Below are 27,236 nucleotides of genomic sequence, written 5' to 3' on the forward strand. Positions count from 1 at the left end.
CAGTACATTGCACAACAGTTTTCGCAGTACAGAAAGTAGCTTTGATCTCAGTCAGCAAACACTGATGTCATTTCTGGAAGGCACAAACGTGTAGCGCATCGCGACCCGAATTGGACACTAATCTTTCTCGGCAGACGTCTCACCTCTGTGGTGTATTTATAATTACTACTGATTTCTTGTCAGCTCTAAACTCTTTTAAGGTGTAGAATCATTTTTTCCTGTCAGTCGAAGAATATTCCTTCTTTTAATTCTACAACTGTTTTCGTTAGTTCTCTGGTTTGATGCCTCCTACGACGATTACGTACGCCCAATGGCTTTATAGTATCAGCGTACTCTGAAACGAACCGTCACTGATAATCTTTCAGTTTGAACTTAAATACTATTCCCGAACCCTTCTTTCGATTTCCGGCAACACTTCTTCGATGTTGAGATTAAACAATAGCTGAGAAAGACTGCATCCCTCTCTTCCCCACTATTTAATACGAGCAAAAAAAAAAAAAAAAAGGCTCTGAGCACTATGGGACTTAACATCTATAGTCATCAGTCCCCTAGAACTTAGAACTACTTAAACGTAACTAACCTATGGACATCACACAACATCCAGTCATCACGAGGCAGAGAATAATACGAGCACTCTCGGTCTTGCATGTATACCGTTCCTTTTTTATTCTATTACGTAGGTGAGATTGTTGTTCGTGGAGGATAGGGTACCTAGCAAAACTTGATGTTTCCTGGTGGCTACTTGTCTAGTAACATATCTGAGAGTGACATGAAGGAGTGAGCACTGGAAATCACCGTAACTTGTTTCCGGCAATTTGTAGTGTTTTTGTTGTTTTATGCAGCGTTTGTAAATATTACGAATTATACGTTTTTGTCTACTGAGAATACAAGTTGTCCACAAGCTTTTACCATGGTAACGAACTATGTATATGTTTACTGGATACAGTAAATGGAACATGTGTTATACCACGTATGCCTTTACCCATTAACTTTTGAAACTTACACAAACAGTTAATAGAGGTAATACACTTTGACATTTAATTCAACAGGCCGGCCGGCCGAGTGTGGCCGAGTGGTTCTAGGCGCTTCAGTCCGGAACCACGCTGCTGCTACGCTCGCAGATTCGAATCCTGCCTCGGACATGGCTGCGTGTGATGTCCTTAGGTTAGATAGGTTTAAGTGGTTCTAAGTTGATGGGACTGATGACCTCAGATGTTAAGTCCCATAGGGCTTAGACCCACTTGAACGATTTTTTTCACTTCAACAAATGCGTCTCTTGTAGCACGCAAAATATCTAACACGCAAAATATCTAAGTGGTGTTCAATATCTTGCCATACCTTCTGCAACATGTCTCGTGTGATTGTTCCAATGGAATCTCTGATGCGTTGTTGGAATGCTATTTTGTACACAATATCTTTCAGATACCCTCAAAGAAAGAAATCTAAGGGGATAATGTCAGGTGATCTCGGAGGCAATAGAATTGCGTCGTCTGTTTGGGTTTCATTAAGAAAGTTGTAGACAGCTAGAGCCCAATAGGGGGGGGGGGGGAGGGGAACGCCATCTCGCTGAAAGATTGGTGCTTCTCGTATGTCCTGTAGCTGAGGTACGGCATAATTCGCAAACATGTCTGTCTAATCATACCCACTTTTACTGCTTTCAAGGAAGAAAAATGGGCCAATCACTCGATCACATATTAACCCTCACCAGACATCAACCTTTGGACTGTTCCGAATGTGTTCTTGTACGACATGAGGATTTTCTGATCCACAGATGTGGATATTATGACATTTAACTGAGCCAGAAAAATGAAATATAGTCTCATCAGAAAAACACGTGCGCTTCAAGAAATTACTGTCCTCATCCCAACCGTTTTAAATGTCCCTTGCAAATGGTTCACGTTTCAGTCGATCATCTGCTTGTAATGCCTGAACAGTGTGAACCTTGTAGGTATACAGCTTAGGACGTTAGCGAAGCACTTCGTGCACTCTTTGCACTTTAAGTTCCCGCGGAGCTTGTCTAGTCGATATCCGTGGCGACCTCGTAAATGTTGTTCAGTTGCCTGCACGGTCTTCTCCTAAACAGATGGTATGCCGCCGCTTGTCCGTTTCCGATCCGACCCTGCTGGTAAAACAGTTTCTATTCATGGCCTGATTAATTTGACATGCGGTGCTTTCTCTCCATAATGAGGCGCAAACTTTCGCTGCACAGTAATTGGTGATTTGATTTCTACTAGTCACACCGTACAACTCATTGAGCTTTCCCTGGGCGGAAGCCATTTTTACGATGTAGTCTACACAGCGCTCCTTGTGGCGTAAGCGTTAAATGAGACAGATGCATAGCACAGAAATTTCATGGTTTGCCCTTTAGAGCTGACCAGAAACAGACGTTACCGTCACAAATATAATTAATATTTAATCCTGTAATCCGGGTAAACATTCACAAACACCACGTGTTTTTAATATATTTACAGAGATTTATAGTGAGAAATATTTCGTGTAATTTTAAAAATAGTTACATAATGTGTGCTAAGTTAAGCCAAACTTCCTCTGTCGTTGACGCGTTGCTGTGTTTAGAAATGTGTTTTAGCATGGATTGAATGTAAAGTTCGTAAATGTGGCCATCAGTTGAACTAAACAGTAACTGAAACAAATTAAATGCTTCAATCATAATGATACTAACAACAGAAGGAGGGAGATCTATAAATAACTTAGATGCTAGGAACATGGCCTTATTAACGCTCCGCTACTGTGCGTCGTGCGACCTCCATAGTATGCTCAGTAAGGGTTGCAGATATGTTACTAACAAATACCTGAGCCAATTTCTGCCAAGCACCATCTTTCAGTAGTGTTTAATGGAGCTGGTATCTGACATGATCATATAAATGACCACACTGGGAGAACTTACGATAAGAATTATAACAAACGGCTTTCTAGACCTACTTCATATTTAATAATAAGAATAAAATCAGTGCACAACGAATGAACTTATGATACGAGTCGACTTACTAAGGCAGGGGAGCCGAGCGACCGCTACTGTCGCAGGTACGAATCCTCCCTCGGGCATGGATGTGTGTGATGTCCTTAGGTCAGTTAGGTTTAATTAGTTCTAAGTTCTAGGCGACTGATGACCTCAGAAGTTAAGTCGCATAGTGCTCAGAGCCATTTGAACCATTTTGAACAAAGGCAAGCTGAGGAAGACAACACGTGAAAAAATATGCAGAGCTACGCTTCTACGACAAGACAGCCACAGACTAATTTTACATTTCTCGTTTTCTTTGGGGGTGCCTTTAAATTATATGGTTCTGAGTTACAGAGATTTTCAAGAAACTTTTATGTCTTCAAATAAAGTAAAGGACACATACGTGCGAAACACAGGCTCCTGCTGAACGCTACAAGAAAAATAAGGCCTTTACGTAAAGTAGTAATTGTATTGTATTATACTAAACTGGGGACCTAGAAACGACGGAGAGGCTTCGTCCCCGCCGTAGCCCTCGGTGGTTCACAACCCCACAACCGGCTACAGCAGTCCACCCACCCCACCGCCGCCCTACACCGAACCCAGGGTTATTGTGCGGTGCGTCTCCCACAGACGAGTGTAACCCCGAATTTTCGCGTGGTAGAGTAATTATGGTGTGCGCGTACGTGGAGACAGTGTTTGCGCAGCAATCGCCGACATAGTGTAACTGAGGCGGAATAAGGGTAACCAGCTCGCATTCGCCGAGACAGAGTGAAAACTGCCTAGAAACCATCCCCAGGCTGGCTGGCACACCGGATCTCGGCACTGATCCGCCGGGCGGATTCGTGCCGGGGACCGACACGCCTTCCCGCCCAGAAAAAGTAGTAGTATCTTGTACCTTCAAATGTAAGAAAGTCTACTAGCACGGAACACAAGATGTTTGCAAATGAAATGAGTTCCTTAACTAATATCAGTTACTGATTTTTGGTGTGTAGTAAAGTAATAATGTAACGCATGGGCTATTAAATACAGTGTTGTCTAGATTTCCTCAACTGCAACACTTTAGAAAGTGAATGGAATATTTGTTCCTAGGTAGCTTGGAACAGTTTTTCACGCTTGGAAAACATTACTTTCCGGAGTAATTTCTGAAATTTCAGAAAAGGAATGTAGAACACGTACAGGGTGAGTCATGAGGTACGGCACGTACTTTGAGGAGTAATAATATTGGCGATTCCGAACGAAGAACGCCGCATGGATCTATGATAAATGATTTCCGAGACAGAACACATTCCGTGTCAGTTTGGTACGTTTCCCTCGATCAGAAAACTGGCTCTAAGCACTATTGGACTTAACATCTGAGGTCATCAGTCGCCTAGAACTTAGAACTACTTAAATCTAACTAACCTTAAGGACATTACACACATCCATGCCCGAGGCAGGAATCGAACCTGCCACCGTAGCAGTAGCGCAATTCCGGACTGAAGTACCTAGAACCGCTCGGTCGCAGTGACCGACCTCCGATGATCAACTCGAAAACTACACCCTCCAACGAAAAACTGTCGCAGTAAAAAAATTAAAGATTCCATTTCCTACAAGAGAAGTTCTATTCATTTTTTTCTCTAGGACCAATGGTCTTCGAGAAGAGAGCGCGAGAATCCTGAAAATGTCGAGCGACGCGCATGCGCTTCGATTAGATAATTTTAGTACGCCAGTTTGAGGTAATTTCCCGAGTTGATAGACCACAAGCATCCTGTGTCAAACTGTTCGTCTCTACATCACTGATGTGGTTTGTAAACAATAACAATGTTTGAGTAATACAAAAATAAATAACAACGTGAATTAAATGCGTTGTATCTCGGAAACCATTCGCAATGGGGCACATGTCCGTGTGATGTTTTTAGTTCAGAGTGACTTATACAATCATACCTCAAAGCATGGTTTTTTTCAGAATGAGAATTTCACTCTGCAGCGGAGTGTGCGCTGATATGAAACTTCCTGGCAGATTAAAACGGTGTGCCCGACCGAGACTCGAACTCGGGACCTTTGCCTTTCGCGGGCAAGTGCTCTACCATCTTTTTTTTTTTTTTAATTAAATATGCCTCTGAACTTTTAATATAAAAAAAATAATAATAAAAGGAGAAAGGAAAGGGTATAATACGTTATTATATTTGATTTGTTGTTCATTTTGTTCTTGTGTATTTATTAGGATTCTAAACGCAGGTCTCCTGCCCACTTTTTTTAAATCTTTTTTTTTTTATTTATTTATATAGGTATCAATATGCGAACAGTCATAGTTAATCAAGCCTGGAAAACTAAAACAGAATGAAGACACCATCGAAGATATTAAACGTAAATAACATGAAAAAGAAAACTACCACGTCGTAGTTAGGCTTCCCATTGACTGCGCCCTCTGATAAAGATTGTTCAATATATGCTCGTTTGCAGTTTGTTCTGACCTCATCTGCCACTGCCTGGAACATTCCAGCTGCACGGGGGGCTGTGAAAGGCGCTCCATAGGTAGTTTGCGAAGCATTGTCGATATCTGGTATGCCCTGAAATAGCATGATGTCTTTCTTGCAAATAGAGCCAGAAGTCAAGGAAATTCTTGTGTCCGTCACGACAGAGGTAATGGACCGCATGTCCACGTATCCAGGTGACGGAGTTGGTTCGAGTCTTGGGGTAAAATGTCTCATCCGGAAACAATAACGTGCGTGCAGATATATGCTCCGGCCTAACTCGCAAGACATAAGCCAGCATCTGCCGCACTAGGTGCCAAACCGGTTCCGCCTCTCCGCAGCTGAGGCGGTGCTCGTCAGAATCTACAGTGTTACAACCCACACAATTAGGAGATTCTGCCATGTGGATATTGTAGAGACGTTCTTGCGTCACCAGCTTCCCATTAACGACTACGTACCATTGGGAAACAACGTCGGAATCAAGCATGGCATCGTGTACAGTCTTCCACACAACGCGCCACCGTACGTCAGGATATTTTAGTTCGACCACATTTAGGGGGCGGCGTTGCATCATGTCGTGATAGATACGTCGAGTCGTGGCCATTTGTGGTGTCGTGAGCGCTACACTGCAATAACTTTGTTCTAAATAGAAACGTCCTATATAAAAGAGGGGCGCTGGGATGTCCTGTAGTGGCACCGGCGCTCTTAGTGAAGTAGGTCGTAGCGCCGTCAGAAGCAGACTCGTGAGGCTCGTAGGACAACGGCGCAGCAGACATAAATGTGAGCTAACATAGAGGGCAATGGCCCTATCATGGACGTTGACTAGGCCGAGACCACCTTTTTCCTTGGGGAGAGTAAGAGATACGTATCTGATCTTCAGTAACATACCAGCAGTGACGAAGTATCCCAGCGCTGCCATAATGCTACGAGCCAAGGATTTCGGAATGGGTAGCGTTTGGGCGACATGCGGTATGCGGGACGCAAGGTATACATTGGCATAATACGCCCGCTGAACGATGTTGAGGGACCGCAAGCGCTGATTTGCAATTCCGGCCCTAATTTGGTGAAGAAGGCGTCGATAATTGAGCGTCGTCGCGCGTCGCATGTCGTTCATGAAATCTAAGCCCAAGCAGCGGACAGTATCACTGAAGTGTAAGGGGGCAATGTGTTCCTGCGGTAGCCCAATCCCGATGCTCAAGGCGACAGATTTGTCAATGTTGATTTGGCTACCAGAAGCTGTACCGTAGGTTGCAATCCAGTCCAACGTCGCGGCCATATCGTCAGCTCCTCGTATGACGATCATCAAATCATCCGCATATGCGGTGCAGCGATAGATGGAGCCGCCGAACTGTATCCCAGTGAGCCTGTCTCGGAGACCACACAACAAGGGTTCTAAGGCCAATGCAAATAACAATGTTGATAATGGACATCCCTGTCGTACTGATCGGCGGATCGGCATGGGTGCCGTCAGTCTTCCATTAACAAGAACTCGAGAAGTAGCCCCATGCAGAAGGCGTGTCAACACTGTGATAAAGGGGTCGGGATATTCCATGCGCCGTAGAACGGCAGTGAGGAAAGTGTGGCCCACACGGTCAAAAGCCTGGCTAAAGTCGATAGACGCCAGGGCTGCCGGCAAACGTCTCACCCGTGCAAGGGAGATGAGATCTCTGTAACGGCATAACGCAGTTCTGATGTTGTTTGGTCCCCCCAAGGACATCTGATCGCTGGACAGGACGTGCAATAGTGTGCCCCGAAGACGTTCTGATAGTAGCCTCGAAAAGATCTTGAAGTCGCTGTTCAATAACGTTAAGGGGCGATAATCGCGGACATGATTCCGTCCCTTCGGCTTATGGATGGGGACAATCAGTCCTTCCAAGAACGGTGCAGGCAGCGGTATACCCGGGGACATCAATTCCTGACAAATTTCAACCCAACACGGTACCAACAGTTGTTTAAATGCTCGATAGAACTCTAATGGTAATCCATCGATTCCTGGTGATTTATGGGGAGCACCTTTACCAATGGCGTCGAGCACTTCCTCTTCTGTCACTTCCCCCAGTAAAGTCGGTACCATGTCTGGTGGAACTGTACCGTGGACATGTGCTGAAACGGAGTCTACCGTCGCCATATCAGGGAGCACTGCTGAATAAAGTTGAGCGTAATGCCCATAGAAGGCTTCTGCTATATCTGCTTGTTCTGCCACGTGTCGTCCGTCGTCCGTTATCATGTCGGTTACCAGTGCCCTACGGCGCCTCCTGCGTTCTAGGAGCACATGGTGCATAGATGGCCTTTCTGATTGTATCATGTCTGGAGCACGCGACCGTATAACAGCGCCTTGTAAATGATGGCGTGCTAAGGAGATGAGTTGCGCTTTCGCGCGATTGACTATGATCTGCCGGTCAGGTGAGGGCTCCATAGCAAGACATTCCCGTAGGACGGTGTAATAAAAGTTTTCCGTGCTCCTCCTCCATGCCGCCGCTTCTCGGCCGTAAACCATGAAGGTGCGCCTAAGAGCAGGCTTGGCACATTCAATCCACCAACTGAGGGCCGATCGGTAACGACCACGACGCTGTAAGGACGCGTTCCACGACTCTTCGATAGCACGTTTACATGCCGGCTCGTCCAGATGGGCGACGTTCAGTTTCCAGGGGGGCCTACTGCGCCACACACGTGCAGCTGGAAGGGCAATGGTGCAAATATAGGCTGTGTGGTCGGTGAATGCAGTGGGCCAGAGCTCTGCTCCTCTCGTCGCCGTCGAAAGGGTGCTTGTGACGTAAATCCTGTCTAACCGACTTGATGAAAGACTTGTATAGTGGGTGTATCCAGGAGCTGGGCCATGGATATGGCGTCACGTGTCAATCAGGTGGAGGTCACGCACTAGCATTTCCAATTCCGCACACGGGACGTGATGTGGCTGCTGATCAGACTGAGATAATGTACAGTTAAAATCTCCTCCGATCACCATATCGTCTATGCGGCCCATAAATAGACGTGTGATATCTTCCGAAAAGAAGCGGGCCCGGTCTCTCCGTCTCCCTGATCCTGAAGGGGCATAGACATTGATGAGTCGTACACCGTTGACAGTTACTGCCATGGCTCTTGCACTCGGTAAGTACAGTACGTCCGTAGCCTCCAAACCGTCCCGTAGCAGAACAGCCACACCACAATCGGTAGAAGAGGCGTGGGAGATGTGGGCGGTATATCCGTAGAAGTCAGGGAAACTAGCGACACATACTTCCTGTAAGAGGGCCACGTCGACGTCCGCCGCATCAAGCATGCGTTGTAGCATTGTCAGTTTGTGTGGTGCCCTTATCGCGTTGATATTGATTGTGGCTAGGCGAAAGGTGTGCTGCCTAGCCTCTTCACCTAGGGTAGACCCCATGGCAATCAAAGTTAACCGCAAGAGATGCCGGACCTACCAGATTCGTTACAAATTATGCGTCTTTTACGATAGGAGTGGCATCTCCTATGCCACCCCCTCCGCTGTCACCCGTGCCCTCTTTAGGAAGTTCCTCAACATCGTCCGACCACAGTGGCTGCAACATGGTGCTGTGTAGCTGATCAGCACCTAAATCTCCCGCACGTACGTCGTCTTTGTTAGAGGTAGACGGAGCGCCATCCATCGACGCGACCTGCTGAATCCGTGGTGCAAGAAGTAACTTGGCACTCGTGGTATGGGCAAGTGAACCGTCTACACCACTTAGATTCTCAGCAGGCGCAGCATCCATGCCGTCTGAGGAGATGTCACCGTCTTGACCGGCCGTGTGTAGGAGGCAATCGTCTGAAGGGGTCCGCCGACGTCGCTTCCGTCGTCGAGGCGAACGTTGCTTGCGAACGTGGACATCCGTATCCGAATGTGGGAGGCAATCCAGCGTCGTATCACCTTCCGCTAGGAAAGCCGCGGTCGGGACAATGTTCGCGTCCACGTCCATCGCGTTCTGGATGTTACGTTGCGTCTGGAGTCCGTGGGACTGCTGCTGCTGTTGTTGCTGTGGAGGGGGCGACATATGGGTTGGCATCGGGGGTCCTTCCTCTTCCTCCCTTGGTGCTTCTGGCGTCGATGGGTGTGTCTGATCGCCCGTTTCGTTCTCAACTACGGTGCGCATCGTCGTCTGAGCGTACGTGAGGGGCAGGATTGTCGTCCCCGTCGGGGAAACGGAGTCTCCCACTGGTATCTGCGTAATTCTACGTTGTAAGCAGCTCGATCGAACATGGCCTTCCTGCCCACATCCGGAACAGGTACGCGGCTGACCGTCGTACATGATGATTGCACGACAGCCACCGATGTTCAAATAGGACGGCACATGTTTCTTGAGCTCAAGTTTAATTTGGCGCACACCATTGTAGACCTTATACGTCGAGAAAGTTTGCCACTTTTCTGCAACGTGGTTGATAACATTGCCGTACGGTCGGAAGGCGGCCTTGACAACTTCCTCTGGGACCTCGAAGGGGAGCTCAAAAACTCTTACAGTCCTTAGGCCCATGCCTGCATGATCCACCGTCACTGCACCGATATGCCCGTCAGAATGTTTGAATCTGAGAGAGTTCGAGTATTTAGACACCACTGTCGCGCAGACCTCTGCACTGGTCATTTTAACATAAACCACGCTCGCCGTTATAGAAAAATGTATTCCGACGACAGTCGCCGGATCTAAACGTAGATCGTCTCGTATGAACTGTTCTATTTCATAGGCTCGAGGACGCGCGTGATCTGGTTGGAAGGTAATTTTGATCGTATCGTGGCGCCATGTGTGTGCCATAGTCGCACCGAACTTGAAACTAATACAACTCGCGCCGCGAGAAGGTAAACACAAGCAAGCGCACACGGTCGCGCACGGCGGGGCGCAGCGGACGTCCTCGCCCCACCGCAGCCGAAAGCAGACTGCCATCTGAGCTACCGAAGCACGACTCACGCCCGGTACTCACAGCTTCACTTCTGCCAATACCTCAGTAGCTCAGTTGGTAGAGCACTTGCCCGCGAAAGGCAAAGGTCCCGAGTTCGAGTCTCGGTCGGGCACACAGTTTTAATCTGCCAGGAAGTTTCACATCAGCGCACACTCCGCTGCAGAATGAAAATCTCATTCTGGGAACATCCCCCAGGCTGTGGCTAAGCCATGTCTCCGCAGTATCCTTTCTTTCAGGAGTGCTAGTTCTGCAAGGTTCGCAGGAGAGCTTCTGTAAACTTTGGAAGGTAGGAGACGAGGTACTGGCAGAAGTAAAGCTGTGAGTACCGGGCGTGAGTCGTGCTTCGGTAGCTCAGTTGGTAGAGCACTTGCCCACGAAAGGCAAAGGTCCCGAGTACGAGTCTCGGTCGGGCACACAGTTTTAATCTGCCAGGAAGTTTCATGTTTTTTTTTATTTTTTTTCCCCTCCTGATTCACCCGGTACAATGAATGCTATCATTTGAAAATATTACAGTCCTCTTACAGGTCTATTCTGAAAAGTATTCCAAGGGACGACACTCTTCCGTGTTGAATATTGCCCATCGTTCTCTTTAACTTACAATGGGAGTACTTTACCAGTGTGTTTGTCGCAGCGGAAACGCTGTTGGGAAGATTTGACTGACTAATTAACTAAGGCTTGGTGGAGGGAAAGAAGCGTGGTGATGTGAGAGTTTACGCCAAGGTAAAGATAGGGGGCATGTGCAGACAGGTGGAGATGCAGTCTATTGCGAAGACGACGGATCCTAAGACGGTGAGCTGCCTGCCTCATCAGCAGTCCGAGCAGAGGCGAACGTCACCGCGACACAAGGAAGCGGACGCTCTTGCTGACTGCTGACTGCGCGGCCGCTGACCATGTCAACACTTCCGTGTGCTCAGCAGAGCTGCGTGCTAACCTTTACAGCAGGGGTGCCCAACCCGCGGCCCGCGAGCCGCATGTGGCCCAGAGCAGTTATCAGTACCGCCCAAGAAGTGAGCACCTAGCACACGTTCGGAGAAAAGTGAATAAAATACCGCTTAGGCCGGTATTACACTATCATATTTCTTTGTCAAAGTTGATACATAGGTCAAAGAAATTTGATTGTATAATAGGGAACATAAGGAGAAAATATAAAAATGCAGCAAATGAAGCAGGCAAACGAATACATACGTCTCAAAAATGAGATCGACAGGAAGTGCAAAATGACTAAGCAGGCATGGCTAGAGGACAAATGTAAGGATGTAGAGGCTTATCTCACTAGGGGTAAGATAGATACAGCCTACGGGAAAATTAAAGAGACCTTTGGAGAAAAGAGAGCCACTTGTATGAATATCAAAAGCTCAGATGGAAACCCAGTTCTAATCAAAGAGGGGAAAGCGGAAAGGTGGAAGGAATATATAGAGGGTCTATACAAGGGCGATGTACTTGAGGACAATATTATGGAAATGGAAGAGGACGTAGATAAAGATGAAATAGGAGATATGATACTGCGTGAAGAGTTTGACAGAGCACTGAAAGACCAGAGTCGAAACAAGGCCCCGGGAGTAGACAACATTCCATTAGAACTACTGACGGCATTGGGAGAGACAGTCCTGACAAAACTCTACCATCTGGTGAGCAAGATGTAAGAGACAGGCGAAATACCCTCAGACTTCAAGAAGAATATAATAATTCCAATCCCAAAGAAGGCAGGTGTTGACAGATGTGAAAATAACCAAACTATCAGTTTAATAAGTCACAGCTGTAAAATACTAAGGCGAATTATTTACAGACGAATGGAAAAACTGGTAGAAGCCGACCTTGGGGAAGATCAGTTTGGATTCCGTAGAAATGTTCGAACACGTGAGGCAATACTGACCTTACGACTTATCTTAGAAGAAAGATTAAGGATAGGCAAACCTACATTTCTAGCATTTGTAGACTTAGAGAAGGCTTTTGACAATGTTAACTGGAATACTCTCTTTCAAATTCTGAAGGAGGCAGGGGTAAAATACAGGGAGCGAAAGGCTATTTACAATTTGTACAGAAACAAAATGGCAGTTATAAGAGTCGAGGGGCATGAAAGGGAAGCAGTGGTTGGGAAGGGAGTGAGACAGGGTTCTAGCCTATCCCCGATGTTATTCAATCTGTATATTGAGAAAGCAGTAAAGGAAACAAAATAAAAATTTGGAGTAGGTATTAAAATCCAGGGAGAAGACATAAAAACTTTGAGGTTCGCCGATGACATCGTAATTCTGTCAGAGACAGCAAAGGACTTGGAAGAGCAGTTGAACGGAATGGACAGTGTCTTGAAAGGAAGATGTAAGATGAACATCAACCAAAGCAAAACGAGGGTAATGGAATGTAGTCGAATTAAGTCGGGTGATGCTGAGGGAATTAGATTAGGAAATGAGACACTTAAAGTAGTAAAGGAGTTTTGCTATTTGGAGAGCAAAATAACTGATGATGGTCGAAGTAGAGAGGATATAAAATGTAGACTAGCGATGGCAAGGAAAGCGTTTCTGAAGAAGAGAAATTTCTTAACATCGAGTATACATTTAAGTGTCAGGAAGTCGTTTCTGAAAGTATTTATATATAGTGTAGGCATGTATGGAAGTGAAACATGGACAATAAATAGTTTGGACAAGAAGAGGATAGAAGCTTTCGAAATGTGGCGCTACAGAAGAATGTTGAAGATTAGGTGGGTAGATCACGTAACTAACGAGGAGTCATTGATTAGGATTGGGGAGAAGAGAAGTTTGCGGCACAACTTGACTAGAAGAAGGGATCGGTTGATAGGACATGTCCTGAGGCATCAAGGGATCACAAATTTAGCATTGGAGGGCAGCGTGGTGGGTAAAAATCGTAGAGGGAGACCAAGAGATGAATACACTAAGCTGATTCAGAAGGATGTAGGTTGCAGTAGGTACTGGGAGATGAAGGAGCTTGCACAGGATAGATTAGCATGGAGAGCTGCATCAAACCAGTCTCAGGACTGAAGACCACAACAACAACAACAACAACTTGTTGTGGGATGAAGCCGGCCGCTGTGACCGAGCGGTTGTAGGCGATTCAGTCCGGAACCGCGCTGCTGCTACGGTCACGGGTTCGAATCCTGCCTTGGGCATGAATGTGTGTGATGTCCTTAGGTTAGTTTGGTTTAAGTGGTTCTAGGTCTAGGGGGCTGATCACCTGAGATGTTAAGTCCCATAGTGCTCAGAGCCATTTGAACCATTTTGTGTGATGAAGAAACGATTATTATTGTTATTATTATTATTATTATTATTATTGCTGAGTAGTACAGGATGCGGCACGTAAAACCGACAAGTCGTCCACAACGCTGATGTTCCAGTGCGTCGCGCGCCCGACAATAATGGAAAACGAGCAACGGCGCACAGTCACGCACGAACTAACCATTCCCTGTGATGTACCGACGCTGCGCGGAACTTTCTTGTTGTGCAAGGCCGCTGCAGCCGCAGCCAGTGAAACTTGTCGAAACCAGTTGAGAGAAAGACTTTATTGTGTGGAGTCGGGTGAGTGTAAATGTGTGTTAATGCCCTACTCGTCACCCGAGCGTGTTGCCATTATTGCAGCGTTCATTCATAGTGGATCTTTTGTGAAAACAAATGAACTATTTCAGAAGCCAGCAAAGAGTACCGTACAGGGATTGATTGAAAAATGGCGGCGTACAGGATCGGCTCAAAATGCTCCCAGAAAAAAACCGCGACCTGTCTGTGCAGGTTGAGAAAATAATTACGAGACATTCTCGTAAGTCAACCGAGAACCTGAATCAACAGGTTCAGGCGCGTGAGAGTAGTTGCAGACGTTCTTTATGCGGCCTGAAGTTAAAACCGTACTGGATAAGTGTTGTGCAAGAATTGAAGGCGCCTGACCTGCAGAAGAGAGTGAATTTCTGTTCGTCGCTGTTGAGAAATGTTGCCAGTGGTTTTTTGGACTCACTAAGGCCCATCGTGAGTGACAAAGCGTGGTTGCGCCTGTCTGGGTACATACACTACTGGCCATTAAAACTGATAAACCAAGAAGAAATTCAGATGGTGAACGGGTATTCATTGGACAGATATATTATACTAGAACTGACATGTGATTACATTTTCACGATATTTGGGTGCATAGATCCTGAGAAATCAGCACCCAGAACAACCACCTCTGGCCATAATAACAGCCTTGATATGCCTGGGCATTGAGTCAAACAGAGCTTGGATGTCGTTTGCCCATGAAGCTTCAACACGATACCACAGTTCATCAAGTGTAGTGACTGGCGTATTGTGACGAGCCAGTTACTCGGCCACCTTTGACCAGACTTTTCAATTGGTGACTGATCTGGAGAATGTACTGGCCAGGGCAGCAGTCACATTTTTTGTATCCAGAAAGGCCCGTACAGGACCTGCATCTTGCGGTCGTGCATTATCCTGCTGAAATGTAGGGTTTCGCAGGGAACGAATGAAGGGTAGAGCCAGGAGTCGTAACACATCTGAAATGCAACGTTCACTGTTCAAAGTGCAGTCAATGCGAACAAGAGCTGACCGAGACGTGTAACCAATGGCACCCCATACCGTCACGCCGGTTGATACGCCAATGTGGCGATGACGAATACACGCTTCCAATGTGCGTTCACCGCGATGTCGCCAAACACAAATGCGACCATCATGATGCTGTAAACAGAACCTGGATTCATCCGAAAAAATGTTTTGCCATTCGTGCACCCAGGTTTGTCGTCGAGTACACCATCGCAGGCGCTCCTGTCTGTGATGCAGCGTCAAGGGTAACCGCAGCCATGGTCTCCGAGCTGATAGTCCATGCTGCTGCAAACGTCGTCGAACTGTTCGTGCAGATGCTTGTTGTCTTGCAAACGTCCCCATCTGTTGACTCAGGGATCGATACGTGGCTGCACGATCCGTTACAGCCATGCGGTTCAAATGGCTCTATGCACTATTGGACTTAACATCTAAGGCCGTCAGTCCCCTAGACTTAGAAATACTTAAACCTAACTAATCTAAGGACAGCACACACATCCATGCCCGAGGCAGGATTCGAACGTCCGACCATAGGGTAGCGCGCGGTTCCAGACTGAAGCGCCTAGAACCGCACGGCCACACTGGCCGGCTACAGCCATGCGGATAAGATGCCTGTCATCTCGACTGCTAGTGATAAGCGGCCGTTGGGGTCCAGCACGGCGTTCCGTATTGACCTCCTGAACCCACCGATTCCATATTCTGCTAACAGTCATTGGATCTCGACCCACGAGAGCAGCAATGTCGCGATACGATAAACAGCAATTTCGATGGGCTAGAATCCGACTTTTATCAAAGTCGGAAACGAGATGGTACGTATTTCTCCTCCATACACGAGGCATCACAACAACGTTTCAGCAGGCAACGCCGGTCAACTGCTGTTTGTGTATGTGAAATCGGTTGGAAACTTTCCTCATGTCAGCATGTTGTGGGTGTCGCCACCGGCGCCAACCTTGTGTGAATGCTCTGAAAAGCTAATCGTTTGCATATCACATCATCGTCTTCCTGTCGCTTAAATTTCGCTCTGTAGCACGTCATCTTCGTTGTGTAGCAATTTTAATGGCGAGTAGTGTAATTATAGCGTGCTTCCCTTACATCTGACCCTTGTAGAGGACGTGCATGGTTAGAAGGCAGTTAGCTCCGTACCTGGAGACAATGTAAACGCAACTTACATTCCGTATTACAGTTACGCTGGTATTCTCCGTTCAATAGAGTTGGGAAGGTTGAGACAGGTGCAGCCGGCATTCCTGCGCGTAACGGTGTGTTCGCGCCAGGCGAACCTGCTGCCGCTGCGTCGCGCCTGTTGTGTTGTGCCTGCCCTTTCTGTCTCTCTCTCTCTCTCTCTCTCTCTCTCTCTCTCTCTCTCTCCCCCCCCCTCTCCCTGTCCCTCTCTACCTCTACTCTGGCTTCGCCCGCCTCTGGAGAACGGAGTCCCCAGACGCACCGTTACTGCCTCACCCCGCGTTACCGTATGCAAACGGCCCAAAGCCGGCAGCTACCGTCACTGGCTGCTCCACATCCACATCTGCATGAATATTCCGCAAGCCAGTCTACAGTGTGTCGCGGCGGATCATTCTTCGTGACAATATCAACGATTTCCTGTCCTAGCTCATTCGCGTTGTGAGCGAAGGGAAAAATGACTGCAAGGATAATCGTAAGTCCTAATTATCATTTCGAAACTGACATTGTAATCTTGAAATTTAGTGATGCTGTCGTCACTTGTCTGCATGTTCACCCTTCAGTGTGACAAATTTCTTCCAACGACGGATGGCTGTCTTGGTGGAGACCTCATTTATAGAAGTCTGCATTTAGGCTGTTCAGGAAACCATCTACATCTATAAAGATACTCCGCAAGCCATAGTACGATGCATGGCGGAGGGTACTCTGTACCTCTACTTGTCGTTTCCTTTCGGGCTCCTTTCGCAAAGAAAGCGATGAAAAAATCAGTGTTTATATGCCCCCATATGAGTCCTGAATTATCGTATCGTATCTTTGTAGTATGTATATTTGCGGCTGTAGAACCTTTCTGTAAAAATGCTTCTCTAAATTTTCCCAATAGTGTTTCTAGAAAAGAACCGCGCCTTATCTCAAGGGACCCTCATTTGAGATCCTGAGGTGTTTCCGTAGCACTCAATTGTTGTTCGAAACTACCGCTAACAAATCTAGCAGCACCAACGGAATTGCTTCCATGTCTTTCTTCAATCCGACCTGGTACGGATCCCAAACTCTAGAGCAGTACTCAAGGATAGGTCCTGTGTGCGGTCTCCTCTACAGGTGAACCACTCTCTCCTAAAATTGTCCCTATAAACTGAAGTCGACCATTCCCCTTTCGTACCACACTTTTGACAAGCTCACCCACCTGATATTGTTTTGCAACGTTGCGCCCGATATTTAAACGATTTCATTGTATGAAGTAGGACACCAGTAATACTGTAACCGAACATTATAGGCTTGTTCTTCCTACTCATCCGCATTAACTTACATTTTTTCACATTTAGCTCTAGCTGCAATTCATCAGACCAATCTACACTCACGATCATAGATTAAAAATAGTGCTGATACATTGTGAAACAACGCTATGGTGGGCGGTTTAAATCACCTCGGGGTATGACCATGTGGTGTATTTGACCTGCGGTCGACCCACGGTAGCGCTTACAGCAGTCCACATACGCAGAGGTGTGTTGGTGCATGTCAGAGTACGGTGCAGCGAGTAAGGGTGCAGACGTTTTCAGACGTGCTAATGGTGACTGTGTGTTGAAAATGGTTCAAGGAACACGTATTGATGACGTTATGAGGGGTAGAATACTAGCGCGACTGGAGGCTGGTCAAACACAGCAGGTCGTAGCACGGGCCCTCCTTGTGCCACAAAGTGTGATCTCAAGATAATGGAAACGATTCCAGCAGACAGGAAACGTGTCCAGGCGCTATAGTACGGGACGTCCACAGTGTACAACACCACAAGAAGACCGATATCTCACCATCCGTGCCCTGAGATGGCCACGTAGTACTGCAGGTATCCTTGCTCGGGACCTTACCGCAGCCACTGGAACAGTTGTCTCCAGACACACAGTCTACAGACGACTGAACCATGGCTCATTCGCCCGGAGACCTGCAAGGTGCATTCCACTGAGCCCTGGTCACAGGAGAGCCTGTAAAGCCTGGTGTCAAGAACACAGTACATGGTCACTGGAAGAGTGGTCCCAGGTTATGTTCACGGACGAGTCCAGGTATAGTCTGAACAGTGATTCTCGCCGGGGTTTCATCTGGCGTGAACCAGGAACCAGATACGAACCCCTTAATGTCCTTGAAAGGGACCTGTATGGAGGTCGTGGTTTGATGGTGTGGGGTGGGATTATGAGTGGTGCACGTACGTCCTTGCATGTCTTTGACAAATGAACTGTTACAGGTCAGGAGTACCGGGACATCATTTTGCACCAGTATGTCCGTCTTTTCACGGGTGCAGTGTGCCCCACCTTCCTCCTGATGGATGATAACGCACGGCCCCACCGAGCTGCCATCGTGGAGGAGTACCTTGAAACAGAAGATATCAGGCAAATGGAGTGGCCTGCCTGTTCTCCAGACCTAAACCCATCTAGCACGTCTGGGATGCTCTCGGTCGACGTATCGCTGCACGTCTTCAAACCCCTGCGACACTTCAGGAGCTTCGACAGGCACTGGTGCGATAATGGGAGGCTATACCCCAGCAGCTGCTCCACCACCTGATCCAGAGTATGCTAACCCATTGTGCGGCCTATGTACGTGTGCATGGTGATCATATCCCATATTGATGTCGGGGCACATGGGCAGGAAACAGTGGCGTTTGTAGCACATCTCTTTTGGGATCATTTTCCCAACTTATCACCAGTACTGCGGACTTACAGATCTGTGTCGTGTGTGTTCCCTATGTGCCTGTGCTATTAGTGCCGGTTTTGGGTAGTGCCTCGTTGTGTGCGACCACTTTCTGCAATTATCCTTAATTTATGAGCATGAGTGTATAAATAAGGCCGCTTGCAAAACACTCGTGCAACCCATCCTAGAATATTGCTAAAATGTGTAGGACCAGCACCGGTCCAGACAGGACGACCAGGGCAGAACAATGCTTGAACGTTCGTTCCATCTCACATCGCTTTGCAACTTTACGCCCTGACATTTAAAAGACGTGAGTGTGTCACGCAGTATGCTTCTAATGCTGTATTGGAAAATAACGCCCAGGTTTTTCCAACTCATCTGCATTACCTTGGCCGGCCGCGGTGGTCTCGTGGTTCTAGGCGCGCAGTCCGGAACCATGCGACTGCTACGGTCGCAGGTTCGAATCCTGCCTCGGGCATGGATGTGTGTGATGTCCTTAGGTTAGTTAGGTTTAAGTAGTTCTAAGTTCTAGGGGACTTATAACCACAGCAGTTGAGTCCCATAGTGCTCAGAGCCATTTTTTTGCATTACCTTGCATTTTTCTGCATTGTACAGCTAGCTGCCAACATCACACCAATTAGAAATTTTGTCGTCTTGTATCTTCCTACAGTCACTCAACTTCGACACCTTCCTGTACACCACAGCATCTTCAGCGAACAGCCGCAGAATGTTACCCTCCCAGTCCGCCGAATCAACAGCGAACAACGGCGATCCTATCGCACTTCCTTGGGGCGCTCAATACCCCTGTCTCTGATGAACACTCACCGTCGAGGACAACATATTGGGTTCTGCTATTTAAGAAGTCTTCGAACCTCTCACATATCTGTGGATTTATTCCATGTACTCGTACCTTCGTTAACAGCCTGCAATGGGATACCGTGTCAGATGCTTTCCAGAAATCTAGAAATGTGGAATCAGCCGGTTGTCCTTCGTCCATAGTTCTCAGTGTATCATGCGAGAGTAGAGCAAGCTGAGTTTCGCAGGAGCGATGCTTTCTAAAACCACGGGGATTGGTGGACATACGCTTCTCAGTCACCTTGTCGTCTTTCTCGAAATGCCTGCCACACTATTATTTCTCCATCAGGAACCTCTAGAGAAAGGAGAATATGGGAGTGACGCAAAATTTGATAGCTCTTGAGTGACTGTATTTTGGGGAGCAGAAGCACATCCTGTACACCTTCCCGCGAAGCTTCGTCTTGATAGCCTCGCGTATCCTCGTCAGGAGATTTCAGGTAGTACGGTCCTCTGGCGGTTTGCTCATTACGAACATAACGTATTACAGTGGCGGTCAACCTAGGTCCTGCCGCCCCCAAAGGGGCATTCCAGCTTTCATGGTAAATGTAAATGTCGTGTAGCTGCGGCCTACCGTCGGGTAGTCAGTTCGCTGGGTGCATGTCTTTCGATATGACGCCACTTCGGCTACTCGCGCGTCACTGGGGATGAAACTGACGATGATGATGACAACGCAATACCCAGTCCCTGAGCGGAGAAAATCTCCGACCCAACTGGGAATCGAACCCGGGCCCTTGGGATTGACATTCTCTCGCGCTGTCCACTCAGCTACCGCTATGCATTAACTTGTTAAAGCCTTTTTGATCGCTGTATACATTTTGAATTGTCTTGAACTTAACGTCAGGTTGTAAAACGGATAAGTATTCCCTTTGTGTATGCAGCCATTAAAGCTCATCTGTTACTAACGAGATGCAATTCTTTTTTTCTGTTGCAGGTAAACATCAAAGACTGGAGCTAGAAGATATTTGACGCAGCGGATCAAGGTACTGTTTAATGACATCTATTTCTAGCAGCAAACGTGCCTTGGCACGCGGATATTTTGTTGTAGCAGCGATGCTAAGTGTCGCTGAGGTCACATGGTTGACGGAGTTTGAACAAAAAGAGCAAGAATTTCCTAGAATTTTGTATAAGTTGCGATTTTGTTTGATAATCCTCTGGATCATTATAAAAACTTTGCTTGCTTCGCGTATGCGGGTAGACTCGACACACATTAGGGGGGAGGCGATACGCGAGCCGCACGCAATTGGTGAGGCCTCATAATACCCTTCCGGCATAGACAACGTCTGTTCAAAAAATCTCCCAACATCCGTAAATTCGCGCCAATCATGAGTTGGAGCGAAAGGCGGTTGGCGTCCCTGCACACTCCCGTGTTTAATGTGTAACTGCCGGAAGTTTCATTATTGTATTTCTGCTAGTTATTGTTCGATGATGTATTGCGTAGAACGTCATTTCTAACAGTTTGCGAATTTCGAGATGGCAGAGTTAGAGGAGCAACGCGTCTACGTTAAATTCCGCATGAAACTCAAGAAACGCTTTACGGAGACACACCAAATGACGCAGGAAGCCTACGGTGATGGCTGCTTAAACCGTACTCGGCGTTACAAACGGTTCACATGGCTGAAAAATGACCATCCTGGTTCATGACGCCATTCGACGCCTACCATCATGTCAGGAACAACGACGAACCTGTACGAGCCAATCTATGACTTACTGTCTGAGAGTTAACCGAAGAATGTAAAATTTCAGTTGGATCATGTTATAAAATACTGAAACAGCATCTTGGAATGCATCGTATTGCCGCCACGACACCAGCTAATGAGTCAAGACCAGAAATACCTTCGCCTCGCAGTCTCTGACGAGCTTTTGGAACGTGCAAAAGAGAACGAGATGTTGCTTGTTGTTGTTGTGGTCCTCAGTCGTGAGACTGGTCTGATGCAGCTCTCCACGCTACTCTATCCTGTGCAAGCTTCTTCATCGCCCAGTATGTACTGCAGCCTCAATCCTTCTGAATCTGCTTAGTGTAGTCATCTCTTGGTCTCCCTCTACGATTTTTACCCTTCACGCTGCCCTCCAATACTAAATTGGTGATGCCTCAGAACATATCCTACCAACCGATACCTTCTTCTGGTCAAGTTGCGTCACAAACTCCTCTTCTCCCCAATTCTGTTCAATACCTCCTCATTAGTTACGTGATCTACCCATCTAATCTTCAGCATTCTTCTGTAGCACCACATTTCGAAAGCTTCTATTCTCTTCTTGTCCAAACTATTTATCGTCCATGTTTCTCTTCCATACATGGCTACACTCCATACAAATACTTTCAGAAACGACTTCCTGACAAATGAATACTCGAAGTTAACAAATTTCTCTTCTTCAGAAACGCTTTCCTTGCAATTGCCAGTCTACATTCTATATCCTCTCTACTTCGACCATCATCAGTTATTTTGCTCCCCAAATAGCAAAACTCCTTTACTAGTTTAAGTGTCTCATTTCCTAATCTTATTCCCTCAGCATCACCCGAGTCAACTCGACTACATTCCATTATTCTCGTTTTGCTTTTGTTAATGTTCATCTTATACCCTCCTTTCAGGACACTATCCATTCAGTTCAACTGCTCTTCCAAGTCCTTTGCTGTCTCTGACAGAAGTACAATGTCATCGGCGAACCTCAAAGTTTTTATTTCTTCCCCACGGATTTTAATACCTATTTCAAATTTTCTTTTGTTTCCTTTTTTGCTTGCTCAATATACAGATTGAATATCTGCTTTCCTTTCATGCCCCTCGACTCTTATAACTGCCATCTGGTTTCTGTACAAATTGTAAATAGCCTTTCGCTCCCTGTAGTTTACCCCTGCCGCCTTCAGAATTTCAAAGAGAGTATTGCAGTCAACATTGTCAAAAGCTTTCTCTAAGTCTACAAATGCTACAGACGTAGGTTTGTCTTTTCTTAATCTAGCTTCCAAGATAAGTCGTAGGTTCAGTATTGCCTCACGTGTTCCAATATTTCTACGAAATCCAAACTGATCTTCCCCGAGGTCGGCTTCTACCAGTTTTTCCATTCGTCTGTAAAGAATTCGCGTTAGTATTTTGCAGCCGTGACTTATGTGTCTTAAGAGAATCATAACCGGTGATGAGACGTGGGTCTACGGTTATGATGTTGACACCAAGCTTCAGCCTTCACGACTCGGGAAAAGTTCTCCAAAAGTAGATCGTCAGGTTAGGTCAGGTCACACCTCAAAACCATGCTGATAGTTTTCTTTGACTTTGAAGGATTAGTCATCATGAATTCGTGGCACAGGAGCAAACTGTCGATCGATGGTACTATCGGGACGTGTTGCTACGCCTGCGAGTAAATGTGAGAAGGAAATGGTCTGAAATGTGTCGAGACAATTCATGGCTTTTGCCTCATCATAACGTACCTGCAGATTCATCCCTGTTGATGCGCGACTACTGCACAAAAAACGAAATCACAGTGCTACGTCTCCAGACGGCCTCGCGGGGTAGCCGAGCGGTCTGAGGCGCCTCGTCAACGTCAGCGCAGCTCCCCCCGTCGGAGGTTCGAGTCCTCCTTCGTGCATGTGTGTGTGTGTGTGTGTGTGTGTGTGTGTGTGTGTGTGTGTGTGTGTGTGTGTTGTCCTTAGCGTAAGTTAGGTTAAGATTAAGTAATGTGTAAACTTAGGGGCCGATGACCTCAGCAGTTTGGTTCCATAAGACCTAACCATAGTATTCCGTCTCCCTTACTACTGGAGTTAATTTTATGCGGCTTGTGGTTTTATTTATTTAGATATCATTATATACGTGTAGCAGCAAGTAAGTTGGTACATGGTAACTAGTAACTTTGCTTTGCGATATTAAAGTTTGGATTTGCAATGTTCAGACTGATATAAAACTGAAACTGAGAGCTGATGGCAGTAAACACAATTATTTGTAACAAGTTGCTATGGTTTTGATTCAATGTCATTACACTGTCTTTACTTGGTAATTCTTTCCTCATAAAAGCAGTTAACTTTGAGTAATGTTGTGTAAATATTTCACTTTGGCTGTCTGAGTCACACTAGCACATATATGTTTAGTTCAGACATGGAGTGGGAGAGGGAATAAACATATTTATCATAAATGTGGCGCACCGTGGATCAAATTATTGCTTTTCCACATCTGCTCTGGATAATCATATAGGAAACATTCACTTGCTACTGTAACGTAATCAAGAAAGAAAACTGTATCTGAACTCACTACTTTGCATCGTAATCAGAAAAGTCAGTAATGAAATTCAAATGATCGTTACAGCACTGAATGTTGTTTACGTTATGCTGTGGATTTTTGAATACTGTTAATTAGAACAGGCGCGCGGCTAGCCTGCGTTCTCTTAATCTCAGGGAAAAAATGTAAAATATTGCTTTAGTTTCACAGAGCAGGCCATGCCACAAAATGTGAAAATGATAAAGTCATAACACAGTTATTCGTTATATTTTTGTGGTCGCATAGAACATGTCGCACAGCACCTTACAAATCAAACTGAGAAATGCACTGACTAAAATAATGTAGTCTGCCGGCACTGCTGGAAGCTGTAAGAAAATGTTCAATATTATTATGCTACCTCGCTTTACCGGCGAGACGACTGCGATGCCTGAAATAAATACTTTATAAATGTGCCGCGTCAGCGGTCGTTGCCCTCGCAGATTGGTACAGCGGCTTCCGCCAAATTAAATGCTGAAAATGTCTAAATTAATTACGGCACTAATGGCTGGCCACTTTACAAATTATTTTAAAAACATATTTGCTCAAACTCTATATATTCAAACGAAAATGCACTAATTTTACACACCGTTTTACGACAACTCGCCTCAAGCTTCATGAACAAAAGACTTACGGCCAGCATATACATTTGCTTAACACGCAAGTGGTACTCGTAACGAAACCCAAAGAGAACAGAGAGATTATTACAATGCTTTTTACTATTTATAAATGTACTGAATTGTCCTTTTATCTGAGGCACAGATCATAATCACTAATTCATTTAACAATAATACGATTGTCAAAGATAATAATATGTCATGGATTCAAAGTTAAAAAATGCATAGAACGTCAAATAATTATGAATGTTCTACATACACACATAATACATTCGTGAAATGTTTACACAATCTTGCTTTATTGTTTCACTTGGTTATGTTTATTGGTGTTTGGATTATTTCTCTTTCGCCATGTGCGTGGCACTATATCGATACATGTTAACTGGTCTTACACACACGGAAAAAATTCTGTCACACGCTTTTTATGACGATTGGCCAGGAGACGCTACAATAGATTTCCAAAAAACTCTCCAGACGTCGCCCCTGCGTTCCAACATCGGGCCTCTGTGACAACCGAATGCTCCGCAAATGGTCACATAAATATTCTATTGGAGACAGATATCAGTACCTCAACATTACACGAACACCTCATACAGGCACGAGTCATGTGTAGACGAGCATCATCCTATTCAAAAAATAGTACCACGATACTCTCACACGAGAGGTAACACACGAGGACAAAGGATGTCCATGACGTACCGTTGTGCAATTAAAGTGCGCTAAGTGACAATCAAAGTTGTGGAATACAACCGTGACGATGCGTAAGCTTGCCCTCGTACCTGCGTGCACTCCAGCATTGGTCTACAGAGACTTCGGAATGCCCCTCAAGTCTGGATACTGCTCGATTCGAGCAAGTGGCCAAGTGGAAACGGACAGTGATATCCCTCTGAAACTCTGTGCGTCGTGTATGGCACTGTGTGCGTAGCTTGGCAGTAGCCGCCTACTTTGGTCAGTCTTACCTTAGGCGGTGAGGTGACCTCTTGTGCGGTCAGGAGACATTAGTAGGAGAAAGAGTCCTGGCGATGGTGTAGGAGGAAGTGATTGGTGGACGCAGCGGATTGGTGAAGTTGTGTTGCGCCCCAACAAGTGGTCTACCGGAATGTTGGACATGAGTATAACCTGCTGGCTAGACGTGAAGATTGTTTCTGGATGACGCAGTCTCACTGAGGTACTGTGTTCGGTCAACGTCACCACCCGACCTGTTTTCTGCTCATTCGTCTGCAGCGCACCCATTATGGGTGACTGATTTGTTTCTCGTGGAACTGGAATTATGTACCACACGGCGGGCTGGTTTTGAGGGTGCTTATTAACGAACGAGAATTATGTTGCGTGTGCCGTGCTGTATGAGCTGGTCGCTTGTGGATATTGATACTAACTAGTGTTCATAAACTAGCTTCGTGCCCTGTTATTGTTTAGAGAAGCGCCGTATTTATGCTTTGTGCGTCGCTCGTGCCACTAAATTTTAACCCTGGATAGCTGATGGTGAGTAGGAACAAAAGTTACTAATATTGTGTAGGTCGACACCGCACCATTTTTCAACTACGGAAACTTGCCACCACGCGCTCCGATTGGCTGTGGGATTGCCCTGTTGCCGCTCGTCTTTTGACGGGCAGCGCTGTGGTTGTCGGTTCAGACATAGAAACGGCCCTCTTCCCGTCACTGCCTCAACATGATACGTGTCGTTTGTCTCGACCTCACGTCAGAGGCATTTACACGTAAGCTTCGCTTCGGAGCGCACACACGTCAGCTGCGATTTAGTCGTACAGTAAGCATGGCGGCACAGTACTCGTTTGAAGAACAACGAGATACGGTTTTTGTTTATGGACCAGCCGACGGTAATGCACAAGAAGCTCGACGGTTGTATGAGAAACGGAACCAAGCAACCCGCAAACGTTTACAGCAATTCACCGGCGACGTGACGAAACAGGCTCGTTAGCGGGGTAGCATGGTGATGCTGGAAGACCACGAACACGACGGGATGAGAAGAGACTGTTCTCGAGCGCTTCGAGGAAGCATCTTAGACAAGAACTCGAGTGATTGGACACGGCATGGGGGTCACTCATCGGTTAGTCTGGGAAGTTTTGAGAGATGACGGCCAGCATCCATTCAGTTTCCACCCTGTCCAAGAGCTAAATCCTGTGGAGGACTATGGACACAGGCTAGAGTTTTGCTGGTGGCTCCTGCGACGTGTTGAACGAGATCCCGACTTCCCCGCCATTGTGTTGTTTACCAATGAGTCCACCTTCCATTGTGATGACACTCGAAACGTTCATTCAAAAATGGTTCAAATGGCTCTGAGCACTATGGGACTTAACATCTGAGGTCACGAGCCCCCTAGAACTTAGAACTACTTAAACCTAACTAACCTAAGGACATCAAACACATCCATGCTCGAGGCAGGATTCGAACCTGCGCAGCGGTCGCGCGGTTGGAGACTGTAGCGCCTAGAACCGCTCGGCTACCGAGGCCGGCGAAATGTTCATTACTGGGCAAGGTAAATCCTCAGGTCACTTACGTCCACGGACACAAGGAACGATTTTCGCTCAACGTTTGCGCAGGCATCTGGTTGGGCCAGTCCATCTACCTCCTCGGCTTAACGGGGCAAATTACCTTGACTTTTTAGAAGAAACTCTACCCGGCTAGCTGGAAGATGTTGTCCTGGACATGCATGTGGTTGCGGCATGATGGGGCATGCGCACATAACCGTCGTGCTGCTCGGATATTTAAATGAACTCTTCGACGACCGGCTAATTGGCACAGGTGGTCGTAGGACATGGTCCCCGCGATCACCAGGCCTCACGCCGCCAGGAGTTTTCCTCTGGGGATTCTTCAAGGTTCTA

At 46.6% G+C, this 27,236-nt stretch overlaps 1 protein-coding gene across 1 annotated transcript in view; it reads left to right on the forward strand.

Moving 5' to 3' along the window:
• LOC126292304 (uncharacterized) overlaps window positions 1-27,236 on the forward strand; it is a 389,476-nt gene that overhangs the window by 86,302 nt on the left and 275,938 nt on the right. Inside the window, exon 2 of the mRNA XM_049986236.1 lies at window positions 20,479-20,527. The gene's annotated coding sequence lies outside the window, so the exon portion shown is untranslated. The remainder of the gene's footprint in view (window positions 1-20,478; window positions 20,528-27,236) is intronic.

The sequence above is a fragment of the Schistocerca gregaria genome, chromosome 9 (assembly GCF_023897955.1).
Source record: "Schistocerca gregaria isolate iqSchGreg1 chromosome 9, iqSchGreg1.2, whole genome shotgun sequence".
Lineage (NCBI taxonomy): Eukaryota > Metazoa > Arthropoda > Insecta > Orthoptera > Acrididae > Schistocerca > Schistocerca gregaria.